The sequence below is a fragment of the Dromiciops gliroides genome, chromosome 4 (genome assembly GCF_019393635.1).
Source record: "Dromiciops gliroides isolate mDroGli1 chromosome 4, mDroGli1.pri, whole genome shotgun sequence".
NCBI classification, from domain to species: Eukaryota; Metazoa; Chordata; class Mammalia; order Microbiotheria; family Microbiotheriidae; genus Dromiciops; species Dromiciops gliroides.
This window is the reverse complement of record NC_057864.1, coordinates 55,514,283-55,534,811: the sequence shown is the minus strand read 5'-3', so window position 1 is coordinate 55,534,811 and position 20,529 is coordinate 55,514,283. Positions and strand designations below refer to the sequence as shown.

The following is a 20,529-nucleotide window of genomic DNA, read 5'->3' as shown; positions in this document are numbered from 1 at the left end:
ATTCCCTTCCCATAATATTTACTCTATTTTCTATCTTCTTTTACTCTATTCCTCCTCAAAAGTGTTTTATTTCTGACGGCCCCCTCCCCGACTCTGCCCTTCCTTCTTTCACCCTTCCCTCCTTATCCTCTTCCCCATCTACTTTCAAGTAGGGTTAAACAGATTACTCCTCCCAATTGGGTGTGAATGTTATTCCCTCCTTGAGCCCACTCTCATGAAATTAAGGTCTTTGATCTAATTCTGTTTTCTAAATTTTTCTTCTTCTCTCCCTCCTCAACCTTCTCTATGAAATCAAGCAATTCAATGTCATACTTGTGCAATTATGCAGAACATCTTCACCTTCCTCAAAAGTGTTTTGCTTTTTACTGCTCTCTCCCCCAATTCTTTTTTTTTTTTTTTAACAAATATGGAACGCTTCATGAATTTGCATGTCATCCTTGTGCAGGGGCCATGCTAATCTTCTCTGTATTGTTCCAATTTTAGTATATGTGCTACCAAAGTGAGCACTCTCTCCCCCAATTCTGACCTTCCCTCCTTCCCCTCTACTCCCCCCCCATATCCCTCCCCTCTCACTTTCCCTTGGCAAAAATATATTACTATACCCACTTGAGCATGTATGTTATTCCTTCTTTGAGCCAATTCTGATGATAGTAAGGTTCACTCACTCCCCCATTCCTTTCCCCTCTTCCCGTCCCCTCCATAAGCTTTTTTCTTGTTTCCTTCATGTGAGCTACCTCTCCCCAGTCCACCTCTCCCTTTCCCCTTCCCCTGGTCTATTCCTCCTACCCCTCAACCCTATTTAAAAGATGTCATCATGGGTTAGCTAGGTGGCACAGTGGACAAAGCACCAGCCCTGGACCCAGGAGGCCCCAAGCCCAAATCCCACCCCAGACATAAGACACCCCACCCTGTTTGCCCCACAAAGAACAAGAATAAACAAAAAAAATAAATGCTTTACAGATACCATCACTTCATATTCAGTTCAGACCTGTGTCCTCTGTGTATTCCTTACTGAAAAAGTTCTTATGAGTTCAAAGTATTATCTTCCCAAGTGGGAATGTAAACAGTTTAATCTTTTAATATACCTCAAAATTTCTTTTTCCTGTTGACCTTTTTATGCTTCTCCATGGTCTTGTATTTGAAAGTCATATTTTCTATTCAATTCAGTTCTTTTCATCATAAACATCTGAAAGTCTTCTTTTTCACTGAAGTCTCATTTTTTTTTCCTCTGAAAGATTATACTCAGTTTTGCTGGGTACATGATTCTTGGCTGTAGTACCAGTTCCTTTGCCCTATGGAATTTCATATTCCATGCCCTCCAGTCCTTTAATGTAGATGCTGTTAGATCTTGTTTTATCCTTATTGTAGCTCCACAATATTTGATTTCTTTTTTTCTAGCAGCTTGCAACATTTTCTCCTTGACCAGAGAGATCTGGAATTTGGCTATAATATTCCTGGAGATTTTCCTTTTGGGATCGCTTTCAGGAAGTAATGGGTGGATTCTTTCAATTTCTATTTTACCTTCTTCTTCTAGAATATCAGGGCAATTTTCTCTGATAATCTCTTGTAAGATGCTGTCTAAACTCTTATTTGGGTCGTGGTTTTCAGGTAGTTCAATGATTTTCAAATTATCTCTGCTGGATCTATTTTCCAGGTCAGCTGTATTTCCAAGGAGATATTTCATATTGCCCCCTTTTTTATTTGGATTTGCTTTACTGTGTCTTTGTTTCTCATAAAATCACTAGTTTCTATTTGTTCAATCCTAGTTCTTAGGCAATAATTTTCTTCAGATAGCTTTTTTATCTCCTTTTCTATTTGGCTTTTCAAGTTGTTGACTTCTTTCTCATGACTCTCTTGCATTGCTTTCATTTCTCTTTCCATTCTTTCCCCCACCTCTCTAAATCTTCCTTCTGTCTCTCCTGCTTTCTCTTCAAAGTCCCTTTTTGAGAGCTTCCATGGCCTGAGACCAATTCATATTTTTCTTAGAAGCTTTGGATAAAGGGGCCCTAAGGTTGCTATCCTCTTCTTAGGGTGCACCTTGATCTTCCTTGTCCCAAAAGAAACTTTCTATTATTCTCAACTTTCTTTGCTTGCTCATCTTGCCATTTTTTTACTTTACTTAACTCCCTTTTACAGTGGGGCCCTACTTCCAAACTACATTGTCCCAAGCTTCATAAGGTCCCAAGTGTTTTGGGTTGAGGAAAAGCAGGTTTTTCTCTTGTCTGGCCTGTTCTCTGGTATGAAGAGAACCTCAAGCCAACTTGCTAAGCCAGCAGAACTATGTGTGCTGTAGATTTTAGCTTAGATCAGCCAGAGCTCCTCCCCCACCTGGGCCTCCACCTCTCAGATTTTCTTCCTGGTTCCCTGCTGGGGTGGGATAACTGAATTCCTTCTTGTGTCCTGCAGACACCCCTGCACTTCCTGCCCCCACCATTACCTGTTCAGCCCTCTCACCTGATTGTAAGCTTAGTTTCAGAAGACATTGGTTCTGCAGCTGATTTGGAGGCTCAGGGGTAAGTTCCTCTTTTGCAGTGTGTCTTGGGTGTGTTTCAATGTGATTGGGGTGTTGGACTCTGTTTGCAGCCCAGTATGGCCCCCGTTAAGCTGGAAAATAATCACAGCTCATCTTTTTGTGGGTTTTGCAGCTCCAGGGCTTATTTTATTCCTGTTTTGAAGGTAATTGCGTCAGGAGCTCTGTGCATTTAATTTCTTTCCTCTGACATCTTGGCTTCACCCCCCTCATGGGTATTTATTGTAAGGAAGTCTCTCCTTAAAGTACTATGTAAATGTAGTTTACTATTAAAAAATGATGAGCAGGATACAATCAGGAATACCTGGAAAGATCTATATGAGCTGATACAGAGTTAAGTGTACTGTATACAAAATTACAGCAATATTGTAAGATGATCTACTGTGAATGACTTGGTTATTTTCAGCAATGCAATGATCCAAGACAAATCTGAAGGACTTAAGAAAAATACAATCTACCCACAGAGAAAGAATGGATGGTATCTGAATACAGACTGAAGCATGATTTTTTCATTAGTTCCTTTATCTGAAGTTTTGTTTTTGTCTGTTTTCTTTCACAACCTGGCTTATGTGGAAATGTTTTGCATGACAACTCATGACTTATGTATAACATACTGAATTGCATGAGTTCTTGGGGTGGGGGTGGGGGTGGAGAGGGAGGGAGGAAGAGAATTTGGAACACAAAGTTTTAAAAAAATTGATGTCAAAATTTGTTTTTACATGTAATTTTGGAAAATAAAAATTCTAAATAAATTAAAAAAAAGATAATGCTTCAAAACAAACTCTGGAGCAGCAGAATGAACAAAGCAATGGAGCGAAACAATTTTCTAGCTCAACACAATTTAGAAGGTAGACAGGAAAAGTCTTTCTCATTGGGGGTGCCACCCTTGGCAAGCCAGCAGCAGGCCTTAGGGTGTAATTGAATTAGGAGCAGCTGTAGGAGCTCTCAGCCCAGAGACAGGGATTTGAACAATTGATCAGAAGAAGACTAGAGGAGAGCCTTTGCTGGCACCAGGAGCAGGACTCTCTGTTGCATTACCTATATGTGGTTTCAAGTCACAGTCCCAGGGTAAGGAGCAGCACTAGCAGGAGTGGGGACACTGGTCATAGGGCAGAGCACAGGCCAGGAGAGGAATCATCACACCTCTTTTCAGAACATAGCACCTTGGAAAAACTAAAAACTTAAAAGTCACTAGAAATAGCTCTGACAACAGCTTGGAACAGTGCACCCTCCACCTTGGGAGGAGAGAGAGAGATAGAGGGAGAGAGAGACAGACAGAGACAGAGACAGACAGAGACAGAGACAGACAGAGACAGAGACAGACAGAGAGACAGAAAGAGAGGGGGGAATGAAATCACATTAATTATAATTGTGAAAAAAATTACAGCAAGTTTTTCTGATAATTGTTTCATTTCTCAAATACATAGAGTAGTACTTCTTAAACTATTTCCACTCACAATTCATTTTCACGCAAGATATTTTTATGTGACCGTGGGTATATAGGTATATAAAATAGTTATACATAACATTTTACTCTTGCCAAATTTTTCATGACCCCTAAATTCAGTTACATGACCTCAGATAAGATTGCAACCCACAGTTTAAGAAGCTAAGACACAGAAAACTGAATCACTTACAAGAATACAAGTCATTTCTCAATGGATAAATAGTCAAAGGCTATGAACATGCAGTTTTCAGATAAATAAACAAAACTATCTATAGCCATGTGAAAAAATACTTTTCATCACTATTGATTGGAGAAGTACAAATTAAAACATATTTCAGGTGTACCACCTCACACCAATCTGATTGTCTAATATTCCAAAAAAGGAAAATAATAAATGCTCAAGGGGTTATTGGAAATTGGGACACTAATGCAATATTGGTGGAGTTGTCAACTTATTCTACCGTTCTAGAGAGCAATCTGGGACTATGCCCAAATAACTCTGCATACCCTTTGACCCATCAATACCACTACCAAATCTATAACCCAAAGAGATCAAAAAAGGAGAAAAAGAAAGAAAAAATGACAACTTGGGAAGACTTACAGAGACTGATGCAAAGTGGAGTAGAACCAGGAGAACACTGTGCACACTAGCAACAATGTTTTATGATGATCAACTGTGAATAGACTTAGCTATTCTCAGAAATAGAAGAGAATTCTGAAGAACTTATCATGAAAAATCCTATCCACCTCCAGAGAAAGAACTTATGGATTCTGAGTGCAGATTGAAGCATATTTTAAAACACAAACACAAAAAACCCTTTATTTTTAGGTTTAAAAGATGGCATAATGTGTAAAAGCACTGGCTCTGGAGTTAGGAGGACCTGAGTTCAAATCTGGCCTTTAACACTTACAAGATATATCATCCTGGGCAAATTACTTAACCCTGATGGCTTCCCAAAATAAAACAATGCACCTCAAAAACCCACATCCTCTTTATGTTTTCATATTTTTTCCTAAAAGTTCTGTTTCTCTCACAACATGACTAATATGAAAATGTTTAGCACATGTATAACATATATAAAATGATTTGCTTTCTCAATGAGAGGGCAAATGAATGAGAGAGGAAGGGAAAGAATTTAGAACTGAAAATGTAAAAAAAATGAATGTTTTAAATTGTTTTTAACATATAATTGGGAAAAATAAACTATTTTAAAAGGTAAAATAAAATGAAATAGAATTACAAAAGAAACCAATGTTACTGAAATAAAAATTGTTGTTTTTCCCATGCAAGTTCATGGACCCCATTTTGGAAGGGAGATTGGTAAGTGAATGTGTCTAGAAGAAAGCTAGCAGGTTGGTAAGAGGATTATTACCATGTCCAGTACTCCTAGTACTGCTTGAAGAAACAGAGATAATTTACTCTGAAGAAGAGGCCTTAGAGGGTACATGATTGGTTTGTTAAAATGCATGAAATGCTGTCACATAGTTTCCTAGAGGGCGGATGTAGAATTTGTGAAGAGGCTTATTTTGATTTTAGAAAAGAAAATATTCTCTGTTAGCACTCTCCAAAAGTAGAATAAGCTGGTTTGAGTGGTCAAGAATTCCCCATCACTAGGAGTCCTCAAATAAAGACTAGATGACCACTTGTTGGAGCTGTTGTAGAGGGGATTTTTGTTCAAGTACGGCTTATGGAACAAGAGAATGACAGATATAGAATAGGAAGAGCCTCTTAAAAGTCAAATCAGTCAGTCAGTAGATATTTATTAAGCACTTACAATGCGCCAGGGGATGTTCTAAGTACTGGGAATATGCATCTAAGTAAAAAGAAAGAAAGAAAGAAAGAAAGAAAGAAAGAAAGAAAGAAAGAAAGAAAGAAAGAAAGAAAGAAAGAAAGAAAGAAAGAAAGAAAGAAAGAAAGAAAGAAAGAAAGAAAGAACCTGCCCATAAGGAGCTTACATTCTAATGAGGAAGACAGAACACAAAAGGAAGTCAGAACAAAGCAGAAGGGAAGAAGAGATATGATGAAGAATTCCAAAAGAGTGTAGCCTGGTGGATTCCTCCACCTATATATTAGAGGTGAGGGAAGGGCAGGGGTAAAGGGTGCTTCTGAGGTGTGAACTTCTGCACTGCAATGATATTCCAAGATGAAGGAGTTTACAAAGCATGGTGGAGAAATCTATAAGAGTCCATACTGGCTAAGAGAAATAAGTGACCTGGGCCCCTACTTAAATGGAGGGTCTGGGACACACTCTCCATCCTCCAGTCAGTCCACACTCTTCATTTTAAAATGATGAAAGTGTGTGTGACACTGGGCAAGTCACTTAACCCTCCTCATTGCCCTGCCAAAAAAAAAAATGATGAAAGTGAGGCACAGAGATATTAGTTGACTTGCCCATGTTGACACAACTACTAAATGTCTGAGGTGGGATTTAAAGTCATATCTTTGTGTCTGAAAGTACATTGCTGTCCACAATGTCGTGCTGGCTCACTAGATGACCCTGAAGAACACTTCTGACTCTGAGATTGCAAAGAATCTCATTGGTGAAGACCAAATTTTTGAGCTCTTTGAGGCCATGGTATAAGGAAGTCAAGCCCAAATGTAAATTAACTCTGCAGCATATAACAAGTTGTATGGATTTTGACAAGAAGCAAAATGTTCAGGAGACCATGCCAAAATGGGATGATAAAGGAAAGAGAAAACTGGTACTGGTAAAATACATGGTATCCAAAAGTCTTGGTTGTTGTTTTTTTTTTAAATCTATTAAAGTTTAAATCTTCACTAAGACTTTCGGTCTACCCTGTATTTGACAGTTCTTGGGATACTGCACTTATTGAGGCAGTGTGAAGTAGTGGGAATCATCATACTCCATTCCAGGAGAACTTAGTTGTAGTCTTAGTTGAAGCCATAATTAGTGATTAAAGTTATTTAAACCTTCCATGCCTCGGTTCTCTCATTTGTAAAATTAAGTGCTTAAATTATTATATCTCTATTTGGAGGAATTAGACATCAAGTTTCAAGTTCTGTTTAAATATTTCACAGAAATATGACAAGTAAGTAGGAACTGAGCCCCTTCAGTTAAAATTACTTACACTTAAAGGAACTTAATAAATGCTGAGTAAATGGGTATACCTAACTTAATATCACCCCAAAGAAATAGTTCTTAACTCCCAAAATTAATCCATTCTGACTTCTACTCTTACCCTACCTTTTGTTGTTGAATTGTTTTTTCAGTTATGTCTGAATCTTTGTGAGCTCTTTTTTTGTTTGTTTGTTTTGGCAAAGATACTGGTGTTGTTAGCCATTTCCTTCTCCAGCTTACTTTACAGTGAGGAAACTGAAGCAAATAGGATTAAGTGACTTGCCCAAGGTCACACAGCAAGTTAGTGTCTGAGGCATATTTGAACTCACAAAAATGAGTTTTCCAAACTCCAGTACTGGAACTTTATTCATTGCACCATCTAGCTATTCCCTACCCTTTCCTTTTCCATTATTTTATGTCTCCTCTATACCTTCTTTCATCTTTTTTATGTTAATTTGATCTGCATTCCTTCATGTCTCCATATACTGTACCAACAGGCACCCTATGGTTTAGGGGACCTATTCATTGTCCTCCTGATCTTCCATTAGTCTGAGGGTGTTCTGGAGTCTAGTCATTGGCTTAGAAAAGCCAATTGTTAAAATTTTCAGTGTGAACATTTACACCATAGTAAATGACAGATTCTGCAAATCAAGGCTTGATTGTTGTTTGTTTGATTGTCAAAACAAGAAAGTTATGGACAAAATGCTAAGAATGCAGATTAAATTTATAAATATGTCATTCATGCATTATTTTTCCCCAGGTAATCTGTTGTTAAACAGTTATTTGCACACCTAGCATTTAGCACAGTGCCTGGCATATAGTAGGCACTTAATACATGTTTCTTAAATGACTGATTGGTCTAAGGCCTTTGCTCCTCTTCATTCTTTGGCCAACCCAGTTAGGAACTAACTAAAGTATTGCCTAGAGAAAACCATAATTCTAGGATGCCCTAGACAGCTCCTGTCATCAACTGGTTTCCTGAAGAGTTCCAACCTCTTATACTCAACTTCCCTGATAGGCAAAAATGGAAATAATGTGGGGGAGGAGAACCTAAAAGAGTGTTTGCATAGGAGGCATAAAGAATACAAGATTAACTCAGAGAGAATCATAGATTATTTTGTTTTTATCTCTCCTACTACTCATTTGCATATTGTGGAGGTGGGGGCAGAGGGGAGGGGAGAAAAAAATCTGGGTTGTTTTGAAATTATCCTTTGCTGTTCAAACAAATCAGTCAAGAAACAATCTGGACGCAATTCTTCAAAATTTCAAATCCTAGTTAATTTAAGAGCTATATTTTAACCTTATAGAAAATAGGAGACATACAAAATTGAGTCTGCTTTTAGTAGAAAGTTGAAGTGACTTGAGGGTACTGCCATTCATTGCTAAGCATTCACCTAACCTTTGAAATATATTCCTTAGCTGTCACATAAAAGGAAGAAGACTGAATTCAAGGGCAGCAGACCTGGAGTGTAACCCCACCAGTAATATATTACTTGTTAAATCTCTTCACCTTTCTGTGCCTCAGTTTATTCACTTTTAAAATAGGGAAAATGGTTCCCATGCTATGTTCCTAACAGGGTTGTTCTGATGAAAGCGCTCTGCAAATAATATGTGCAACATAAATATTACTTTCATTGATCTTTTTTATGGCATTCAAATGGAATTAATCCTGGAGCTAGATGCTGTCCTATTATTCTTTGATATTTAATGGGCTGTGGATTATTGCCCAGGTGGATAAAATTACTTATTTTTATAACTAAAGTATTGAGATATGAGGTCATCTTTTGTAGGCTCACTGGAAGCGTCTTTAGGTCAACTCTCATAGCAGGGCCCCAGGAATTATACTTCTCTCATCCTATTCCTATACAGTTTATAGCTTTTGCTAGAACTGTATATATTTGAAAGTTGTTCACAAGTATTTGACATTACAGCAGGATAGAGGGGTAGGGACCAGATCTGTTATTGCTATTGGAAATTCCTTGGTAAAATAACCCTTTGTAGGGGGCAGCTCCGTGGCACAGTGGATAAAGCACAGGCCCTGGATTCAGGAGTACCTGAGTTCAAATCCGGTCTCAGACACTTGACATTTACTAGCTGTGTGACCCTGGGCAAGTCACTTAACCCCCATTGCCCTGCAAAACAAACAAACAAAACAAAACAAAATCCCTTTGTACCAATATAGCTTGACATGTTTTTTTGTTTGTTTGTTTGTTTTTGTTTTTGCGACTTACCATCTTTGAGGATTGCCTAGAGCCTTAAGAGGCTAAATAACTTTCCCAGGGTTACACAATCAGTCTGAGTGTTAGGCACTATATCATGTTGCCTCACATACACATATACATATATTGTTTTTAAATCTTTAATGATCATTACTATTTTGGGTAGCAACATCTGGGATAATTCTCTGATTTCAGTACAGTTGATTTTTTTAATTCTCAAAAAAACATTTTCAGGTATGTATTTTTGTTAAGGCTATTTGTCATTTCCTAATATATGGATAGCAAGTTTCAAATGTAGAATTCTTTCTAACAGGTCATAACTGGCTAGGTATTAAGCAGGTGCTAAGTTTTATTGGCCTGTAGAGATGTGTTTTAAAAAAAAGAAACAAAAGTTTCTTTGCCTAATTTTCATTGCTCAATAAGTCTAGTCTGTTTAAGGATAACCCTCCTGTAATCTCTTGTGTTAAGTATAACATGATTGATCCCCTTTTTTATAGGTAAAATCCCTTAGTTACTTGATATTTCTTTTTTGACATATTATTGGTTGCATTAATATGGATGTTACTTATGGATGACTTTGATTCCAATACTATATTTTAGTCATTTCAGGGGCTCCATTAGGAAGAAAACCATATTCGACCACTTTCCACAAATTCAGTCACCATCAAGCTTTACCACTGCTTGGAGAAGTGATGTCTATTTCAAATGTATTTCAATGATGTGTTCTTAGAAGACCTATCATTCCTTTTACTCCTTTTTGGTAAGGAAGTGTTCATCTTTCCACAGCTGCTTTAGGGTTTACCCTGTGTTTTGTTAACACTGTAATTATTTTGTTAGTATATTTCCCAAATCTGTTATGGCCCATTGTGCAATTATAAAAGTATATTTTATGATTGATATAGCTCTGGTGTTAATTACTTTGAATATGTTCTTCCCTTTGAGTGCTGATACTGGGATTCAGTAAGTCTTTTTTTTTTTCTTTCTTTTTTTGTGAGGCAATTGGGGTTAAGTGACTTGCCCAGGGTCACACAGTAAGTGTTAAGTGTCTGAGGTCAGATTTGAACTCAGGTCCTCCTGACTTCAGGGCCGGTGCTTTATCCACTGCGCCACCTAGCTGCCCCCAGTAAGTCTTTTGACATCTACAGCCAAATATTTTTCCTTGATAGCTTGACATGACTTTCCTAGGAGAGACTAAGGTATTTTTAAGTATTTCCTCTATCTATTGGTTCAATTTGACCCTGGATGCAAGCAAAAAATATTTAGTCTCCATTGTTCCTTGGTGTATGTTAATAATTTTACATTTATGAAATCCAACTGATATTTTGATAGCATAAGAGAAACATTCCATAAGATTGAAGAAGCTATTTGATTTTTTAGGGGAAACATATAAGGATGCAGTATTATTGTTATCATTGTTGGTCTCATTTTTACTTAGGATCATAGACTTAGAGTTGGAAGGAATCTTACATGTAATCTCGTCAAAGACATCATTTCATAGAAGATGAAATTGCATCCCAGAGAGGTTAAGTGATATGTCCAGGGTTATGGTAATAGAAAATAACAGCCAAGATATGAACCCTAGTCTTCCAACTCCAAATTTACCATTCTTTACATAAGTTTGTCAGAGTGGCTACTATCTCCAACAGCCAAATTGCACTCCTCCATAGGCATTATGTTTCATCGTTGCTATGAGTTACAAAAATCATTGCCTTGGGATCAACACTAAGGTGAGATATTATATTATTAGTAGTATTATAGACAAGCAGATTTAAAGTCAGGCCACTATAACTGAATCATGGAATACCAGAACTGGAAAAGGAAACGCAAATGTCATGTCATCCAATATGTCTCATACTGTGTTCCACAAGCCATTCAGTTGAGCAAAACTTTTCAAGTGGTTCAATGGAGGAAAGGACTTGGATATTGTGTAATTTAAATTTCTAAATATAGGTTCTAATCTGTCCCCCCAGTTTTGGGGGAAACTGACTAAAAAACACTAATAAACTAGTTTAGGTTTTTAAGGGTTTATTGAAAGATAGTAAAAGAAAGAGAAAGATTGAGAACAGAATTCCTACCACCTGGCAATACTATCCTTCCTCAATTCCCCTGTGAAGTCCTCTAAAGTCTCATCTCCACCATGGTGAGGTCAGGAACCAAAAAAGAGAGTGAGCTTCCTGTGCAGCCCTCTGCTTCCTCCTTCCTGTCCCCTCTCTTCAGTTCTTCAAGCTGATTGGTTGACTGGGCCGGAAGGTGGTCAAAGTTCAAAATTGTTAGCTTCTGAGAACCATGCTTTCTTAAGTACTCTTAAGCACCAGCCAGATGTGCTTATAATCTAGTAAGGGATCAACAGTAAGTTTGCCTTATCTAATTCAATCAATTTAAATCTCCAGGTGGGTCCCTGAGTATCTGCTAAATCCATTATCTTAACACAACATGCTGGTAAAGCTCACATTGCATACCTGTCCACTTTGCTACCTGTGCTCATCTCCACTTGTGAAATGCTGCAACAGTAGCACCCTGGGGAACATATGCAATGTGTATTTAATATCTGGGAAACAGCCTTGTGAAGCTGCATTTCCTACTGTAGTGGAATGAGGAGGGGGGCTCAGCTAGAGATGAGAAACTAGTCTGAGCTGAGCCAAGAAAAGCCTGGGCCAGTAGTGGCTCTCAGTGCCTAGGACCCATACAGCATATACCCCAGCACCAAGTTCTTAAGTACCAAAGTACCATCTTTGCCACCACTATTTAGCATAATGCCAACACAGAACTTGAGTTAAAAAGAGAAAGAAGGGAGGGAATTATGGTTGTCTTCTAACCAAAATGCTTGATAACTTCATGTGTATGGCTGCAGTAACAAAAGTCAAATATGTGGGTATAGTTGGGAGCTTCTGCCACAACTCTTCCGGCTCATTCTGGATCCTGATATTGTTCTTTTCTTCATTGATCCCTATGTTTCCACTAAATTGTACCTTTCTATTACTGTAGCTCCATTCTTAGAGTCTCTCCGTTGGCCATCCCATTCAAGGAAGGCTCTCCTGCTTCGCTTTTGCTTCTGAGGATCTCTAGCCCAAATGCTACTCTATGTGGAACTTTTCTCATTCCCCATAGCTCTAGTGACTTCTTGCAAAAATTGTCCTTTTTAAAATATATATTTTTAAATTTTTGCAGGGCAATGAGGGTTAAGTGACTTGCCCAGGGTCACACAACTAATAGGTCTTAAGTGTCTGAGGCCATATTTGAACTCAGATCCTCCGGACTCCAGGGCCAATACTCTATCCGCTGCACCACCTAGCTATTCCCTAAAATATTTTTACATAAGAATGAATGCTTTGGTTTCCTTTTCTTAAACTTCAAGTTCTTTGAGGGTTTAATTTTTGTTTAATTTTTTTTTGGAGGGGCAATGAGGGTTAAGTGACTTGCCCAGGGTCACATAGCTAATAATTGCCAAGTGTCTGAAGCTGGATTTGAACTCAGGTCTTCCGGAATCCAAGGCCAGTGCTTTATCCACTGTGCCACTTAGCTGCCCCAATTTTTGTTTAATTTTTAATGTCTAATATTGGTCTTTGCATCTCTAATTCCTTGCACAGTATTTTACACATAGTGACCATTTAACTAATGGTTTTTGATTGATTCCCCTCCCTGGTATCCCTACCTAATTACTCATAGTTAATGGTTCAGTTCTTCCATACACACATATGTATACATATGTTTATACATATAGACATGTACATGTATATGGTATATCTGAACATGTGTATATGGATGCACACATGCATATAAATGCATGCATTATACACACATACATATGCATACAACTTGTATATGTGTTAACATCTATACACATCCACACACACACATACACTGCTATGTTTGCAGGGACATAGATACACACATGTACCTGGTGCCCCAAAAGTCTTAATGGTGTTTTGTTATTAAAGTTTAAAACTGAACAATGATTTAGGGGGCATGCTATACATATGTGTATATGTACAATACACGCACACACACCTATGTATATGTGTAACTATATGTATGTGCATATATACATGTTTATATAATACACATGTATGTGTATATATACAAATACATACATATACGTGTATATATGTATCTTTGTTCAACAGCTAAGAAATCCCACAATATACTCACATATACACATATTTGTATATATGTATATATACATGAATATACAACTCTATGTATATGAATGCATGTACATGCATATGTATACGCATAAGTATATACAATAAATGTGTGTGCATGCACACACACATATATATATATATATATTTCACATTTGTTCTAATCAACCTATATTCTAACAGTGATCTCAATGGAAGCACTCATTCTATAAAGAATCATTTCAAGTCTTTCAAGATATAATCTGTTGTATTTTTTTTTGTAGGAGGAAGGAGTGTGATTGTTTGGTATTGTTCAATACTCACTGCACCCAGTCCCTTTTGAATCTCTCTTTGAAAAAAATATCCATGAGTTATAGATGGGAATCTTCAGAGTAATCTATAAACCTTTCTTTTCCTGAATTTTTTAATCTGGAATTTGTTTTCCAAAATACTTTACTGCCCTTTTCTGTGCTCATTTCTAAATTTGAGTCCCTGGATATTAATGTGTATTTTACCTTAGTTTTGGAAGGTCTTTTCACATTCTTTGCAAAATGTCTCTGCTTCTTCATCCCTTCTAGTCAGTGCCAGCATCTGAATAGCAATTCTCTTCTTGGGGTTTTGTTTATTTACTCTCATCATGAGCACTATAAAGCTTGGCCAGCTCCTTTATGTGTCTCTCTGAGGAGAACCTGGGAGCCATTGTTCTAGGAAATTGCAACTTCTTTCTGTCTTTGGGTTTCATTTATAGTGAAAATGTCAGTGTTGATGTGGTTCAGTTTCTCCAGCAGTGTAGCGATTTGTTAGCTGTTGGACAAAGATCCCACATTAAGTGGAACAATGGGTAAATGAATGTTTACAGACAGTCTAAAAACTGTGATATTGAGCATCCATTATCCCCTCTTCCACCATCCTACCATTGTCTATGTGTGAGCAAAAGGGGTACATGGAGGTCTAAGGGCCCTTTGGAATTTTTTATTCACTTCATTTGTCACTCTGGCCAAAGAATACATCTCCTAGCTGCCAGCTAGCCAGTGCCTGGCATCTTTGGACTTCTCTAGGTTGGCTCTTGGGCAGGGGATAAGATCCCTTAGCAGGATTCTACAAAAAACTTTTTTCTGTTTTGTTAGAACCTGCCAGACTTTGAATTCCACTGACATGTCCTTTGTGAAACTAACATGAAGACATACCAAAATGGATGTATCTACATTTACAGGGTGGGGGGTGGTGGTGGTAATAATAACACAATAATAATAGCTGGTTTGTATATAGTGCCTGGAAGTTTTGCAAAGCACTTCACAGATATTTAATCTTCATATCAACTCTAGGAGGCAAATGCTATTATTATCCCCATTTTTATAGATATATAAAAAGATATACAGATATATAGAGGAAAATGAGGCAGACAGAGATTAGGTGACTTGCCCAGGATTCCTTCCTTCCTTCCTTCCTTATACCACTTTTGAAAAGGAAAGGAGGTACATTTACTCATTTCTTCTTTGGGGTAAACTTAGCGATTATAATTGCATAGCATTCAGTTTCTTTCCTTTTTTTTCTTTTTTAGTCAGTCAGTATACAAACATTTATAAGCACCTACTCTGCTAGGCATTGTGCCAACTGCTGGTGATACAAAAAGAAGCAAAAGACAAATCCTTGCTCTCAATGAGCTCACAATCTAAGGGAGGAGAGAACAATTATGTTCAACGAGTTTCTGTGCAAAGTAAGTAATCAATAAATAAGATAGAGGAGATACTAGAATTCAGGGTGTTTAGAATGACTTTTTGTCAAAGATAGGGTTAGTTGTGATTTGCAGCAATCTAGGGAAGGTAGTAGGTAGAGATAAGAAGGGAGAACATTCCAAGCATAGGGCAAAGCCAGAGAAAATCCCCAGAGCTGAGAGATGGAGTATCTTCTTTGAGAAACAGCAAGGAGGCTGGGATCAAAAAGTACTTCCTGGGGGTAGCTACGTGGCGCAGTGGATAGAGCACTGGCCCTGGACTCAGTAAGACCTAAGTTCAAATCCCGACCTCAGACACTTAACACTTACTAGCTGTGTGACCAAAAAAAAAAAAAAAAAAAGTACTTGCCTAGGAGTAAGGTGTAAGATGATTTAAAAAGTGAGGTGGGGTAGGTAGGTTATGAAGAACTTGGAATGTCAAAAAAGAGGACTGTGTATTTGTTCTTGGAAGAGAGTCCTCCAGAAGAGTTTAATTGAGTGGGAGGGGTATGTGACATAATCAAACCTTTGCTTTAGGAAAATCACTTTAGTGGCAGAATGGAGGATGGATTGGAGTCGATACAGTCTTAAGGCCAGCAGACCCACCAGCAGACTGCTGAAATTGTGCAGGTATGAGGTGTAGAGGGTTATCCTTACTTCAATTTATGTTGCATTTGTCATTTTGATACCATTTTCCTTGATCTTTTTTTTTTTACTTCACTTCATAAAAGTCTTTCCATGCTTCTCTGAGTTCATTATATTCATTGTTCCTCACATTATTTTTTTATTCCAAAGCATTAATTTACCACAATTTAACACCAACTGATGAACAATTACTGTGTTTCCATTTCTTTTCAACCACAAAATGTTGCTATCAATATTTTAGTGTATATGGGATCTTCACTGTGACTTCCAAACCTTTTACCCTTCAACCCCTTCCCATACCATCACTCCCAGATTGGCTACATTCTCCTTCCTTCCCCATCTTGACCCCTTGGCCAACCACTTCAATTTTATACCATCCTCTTCTCTCAAGGATTTTTCATCCTTAACCATGAATTATTCCCACTATTCATTACCTTTGCTCCTATACACATGCTGTTGAACAATGCTGGAGAAAATCATGCAGTTGTTCTGATTGGAACCACTAAAATTTATTTATATTATCTGGGTCCACAGTATAGCAAGGCAGTCTTTTTATACATCTCTAACTGATTTACTATCCCACTCACCACAGTGGCTCTTTCAAATCTTTTCATCCCTTCTTAGCTCTCCTCTGGCTCCTCTTCTGCCCACCCTTTCAGCTGAGAACCTTATCTCATATTTCACTGAAAAAGAATCAGACCAATCACGAGACCACTTTCTTTATCCCTCCTCATCTCATGTAACTCCAACATGGTTTTCCCCACAATCTCCTCATTTATTCACATTTTTCATGAAGGGGTAGCCCTTCTCCTTATAAAGCCAAACTACTCTATATGCACATGAGATCCAATTTCATACTATGTTATCAAGCAGAATACCCTTTCTCTTATCCCCACTCATCTTCAATCTCTCTCCCTCCTGTCTGCAACTATACTGCTTACAAATGTGTTCATGTATTCCCCATTCACAAAAAATCCTCACTAGATCCATACAACCATGCTGTCAACCTATATCTTTCTTTTCTTTTGTGGCTAAGCTCCTTGAGAAAGCTGCCTATCATCAGTTCCCTTCACTTTGTTCTCACTCTCTTTCTAACTTCTATAGTCTGGCTTCTGACCTTATTCAATTGAAACTGTTCTCTCCAAAGTTACCAATGATCTCTTAATTGACAAATTTAATGGCCTCTCCTCACTCCTCATCCTTCTTGATTTGTCTGCAGCCTTTGACAATGTCTATCACTCTTTTCTCCTGGATACTTTCTTTTCTCTAGGTTTATGTGACAACACTCTCTCCTAGTTTTCCTTCTGCCTTACTTCTCATTCTCAATGTCCTTTGATAGATATTTATCCAGGTCATGTCTATTAATCTTGAGTGTCCTTCCAGGTTCTGCCTTGGACCTTCTCTGTTCTCCATCTATGCTATTTCACTTGGAAATATCATCAGCTCCCATGGACTCAAATTATCATCTCTATGATGCTGATTCTCAGATATCCTTACACATCCATTTCTAGCCTCTCTCCTAACCTCCAGACTTTCATCTTCTGTTGTGTATTGGACTTCTCAAACTATATGTCCTGTGGACATTGAAAGCTCAACATATCCCAAGCTGAATTAATTATATTTTCCCCAAACCATCTGCTCCTTCAAACTTTGCTATCATCTTTCACAATACTACCATTTACCCAGTCATTAACACTCACAAGTCTCTCCTCTGTAAACTGTAGGTTTTTCATGGAGATCTATAGTGAATCCTTTTGTTTCCCTCTATACTACTTCACTTGGGTATCTCATAAGATCCCATAGATTTCATTACCATCTGTAAGATGATGATTCTCACATCTATCTATCCTGCCCTAACCTTTCTCCTGATGTCCTATCTTACATCTTCAATTACCTTTCAGACATTTCAAATCAGATGGCTAATAGATCTTAAACTGGTGTCCAAAAACAAATTCCTTATCTTTTCTCTTACTCCCTCCCATCTGCTACCTTTCCAATGATTGTAGAATACTACACTGTCTTCCTCAACCCTCAGGATTGCAACCTAGGGATCATTCTCAGCTTCTCACTATCTCCCATTATCCATAGCCAATCTGTTGCCAAAACCTATTGATTTCACTTATGCAACATTTCTTATCTATGTACCCTTTGACCTCTGAAACTGCCACCACTCTGGTACAGGCCCTTTTCACCCCACTACTGGACTACTGCCATAGGCTACTGGTGTGTCTGCCTACTTCAAGTCTCTCCCTAATCCCATGCATCTTCCATTTAGCTACCGAAGGGATTTTCCTAAAGTGCACATATGACTATATTACTCATTTCTACTCAATAAACTCCAGTGGCTCCTTATCATTGCCAGGATCAAATAGAAAATTCTTTGTTTAGTATTCAAAGGCCTTCATAACTTAGCCCCCCTCCTACCCTTCCAATCATCTTATACCTTACTCCTCAACATGTACTCTTTTTGCCTTTAACACAGTATTTTGTTATTTTCTAGTTACATGTAGAGATAGTTTTCAACATTTGTTTCTATAAGATTTCTAGTTTCAAATCTTTCTCCCTCCCTCCCCTCCCTATCCCCTCCCCAAGATAGCAAGCAATCTGATACAGGTTATATAGGTTACAATCACATTAAACATATTTCTGCATTAGTCATCCTGTGAAAGAAGAATCGGAGCAAAAGGGAAAAACCTAATAAAAGGAAAACAAAAAAGTAGAAATAGTATGGTTCAATCTGCATTTAGATTCCACAGTTCTTTTTTTGTGGGTTTGGAGATCATTTTCCATCATGAGTCCTTTGAATCTATCTTGGACCATTGTAATGCTGAGAAGAGTCAAGTCTATCAAAGTTGATCAACACACAATGTTGTTGATACTGTGTACAATATTCTCCTGGTTCTGCTCATCTCATTCAGCATCAATTCATGTAAGTCCTTCCAGGTTTCTCTGAAATCCACCTGCTCATCATTTCTTTACATTGATTATTTTAAGACTTTGTTTTCTAAATTTTCTTCCTCCCTTCCTCCTCAACCCTCCCCTATGGAATAAAGCAATTCAATATAAGTCATACATGTGAAATTATGCCAAGTATCTTCACATTAGTCAAGTTGTGAAAGAAAATAGACAGAATAACTTTAGCAAGAACTAACAAATAAAATTATACTTCAATCTGTATTCAAATACCATCAATTCTTTCTCTGTTGATGGTTTGCATCGTTCTGATAGCATCTTGCTCATCATTTCTTTTACAGTTACTATTGCTAACTGTATTACCCTTCATCCTATTCCCTCCCCTTGATATTTACTCTATTTTTATCTTCTTTCACCCTATCCCTTCTCGAAAGTGTTTTTGCTTTTTACTGCTCTCTCCCCCAATTCTGACCTCCCTTCCTTCACCTCTGCCCACCCCTTTTCCCCTTCCCCTCCCACTTTCCCTCAGGGCAAAATATATTACTATATCCACTTGAGTGTTTATGTTATTCCCTGTTTGAACCAATTCTGATGAAAATAAGGTTCACTCTCCTGCTCCTTCCCCATTTCCCCCTCCACTCCATAAGCTTTTTCTTGTTTCTTTTGTTGACTTACTTTACACCCTTTCCACCTCTCCCTTTCTTCCAGTGCATTCTTCTTACCCTTAATTTTATTTTGAAGATGTCATCATGGGTCAGCTAGGTGACACAGTGCACAAAGCACCAGCCCTGGACCCATGAGGCCCTGAGCCCAAATAGAGCCCTAGACATAACAACCCCACCCTGCCTGCCCTACAAAAAAAGGGTAAATGCTTTACATATATCATCCCTTCATATTCAATTCACACCTGTGCTCTCTAAGTATATTTCTTTCAGTCAACATGTACTCTTGGTTCTAGTAGCATGGACTTTCTTGCTGTTCCAAGCACAAAACACTCCATCTCTTAGCTCCAGTTCATTTTCTTTGGCTCTCATCCATGCTAATGTTCTCTTTCTCCCTTGGTTTAATTGTCTTCCTTCAAGCCTCAGGTAACATCCCACCTCCTTCAAGAAGTCTTTCTCAGTCCTTCTTAATCTTAATGCCTTGCCTATGAAATTAACTCCAAGTTTTCCACATAGATTTCATTTTTACATAGTTTCTCCACATTCATCTCCCCTATTAGAGTATGGCTTTCTTGAGAGCAGGGTCAGTTTTTCACCTTTTATTGTATTTTCAGTGCTTAGCACAGTATTTAGTACATGGTATACACTTAACAAATGCTAATTGACTGCTAGACAATTGGCTGACTGATTAAAGATTGATAGTTGGAATGAGAACACAGATATCATCAAGGCTGGCATCCCTTTCATTTCACACCTGACAAATCCTATGGATCAAAAATAATTTTAGTAATTAAATGCCCTTTTAGTAGAGATATTAAAAAACTCAAAGGGATCTCTAACTTCAATGATTTGAGAACTTCTTCCAATGATGCACTTTGCATTCCATCCTATGTGACTCCTGTTCACATCACACTAAATTGTTTGTCACATGGGGTAGACCCCATGTGATAGATAGAGGCCAATCTTACTTTCTTCTGATATTCCGTGAGTACCACTACAGCACATTTGTTGTCCATCTTCATCCACTTTAATCTCTTGCAACATGAGTAGTGCATCTTCTCTTCGTATACAATTCATAGCTGATGCCCTTTGTTCCTGTTTCTTCCAGCATTCTTTGTTAGACATATAGGGCATCTTGTTCCTATCTACTTTGTAGCTCTCTGTTTCCCTCCATATATTAATGGTACAAGTTAAAATT

The 20,529-nt window shown here is 37.9% G+C and overlaps 1 non-coding gene across 1 annotated transcript; it reads right to left on the bottom strand.

The window, feature by feature from the left end:
- Window positions 1-400: 400 nt before the first annotated feature.
- LOC122726863 lies at window positions 401-507 on the bottom strand. Its single transcript, XR_006352857.1, has one exon. It is a non-coding gene; the product is annotated as a U6 spliceosomal RNA (small nuclear RNA).
- Between the last annotated feature and the right edge of the window lie 20,022 nt (window positions 508-20,529).